The sequence below is a fragment of the Branchiostoma belcheri genome, unplaced genomic scaffold, assembly GCF_001625305.1.
Source record: "Branchiostoma belcheri isolate BF01 breed outbred unplaced genomic scaffold, Haploidv18h27 scaffold4, whole genome shotgun sequence".
In the NCBI taxonomy this organism is placed as follows: Eukaryota; Metazoa; Chordata; class Leptocardii; order Amphioxiformes; family Branchiostomatidae; genus Branchiostoma; species Branchiostoma belcheri.
Genome location: NW_017804020.1, coordinates 154,471 through 154,760, shown reverse-complemented (window position 1 = coordinate 154,760; position 290 = coordinate 154,471).

The following is a 290-nucleotide window of genomic DNA, read 5'->3' as shown; positions in this document are numbered from 1 at the left end:
TATGATTTATGTAATAATCATCACAAATGCAATTTTCTTCGTTTCCCATGGGTGCATTTTGGTGCATTTGGGGTTTTCTGATGCACAAGATGTATAATATCACCAATCAACAGAGTTTGTAGAAAAGCACTTTAGTTTGGTGAAGTTTGAGCACCATTTTTGAAGCAAATGTTTGCATAAATGTTTATGACACAATGTAAGAAGTTGTACATAAGTTACAAAAGTCAGATAGCCTCATACACTACTTGAGTCCTTTGATAATTCAAAGAACCAAAAATTACTGGTCAAAT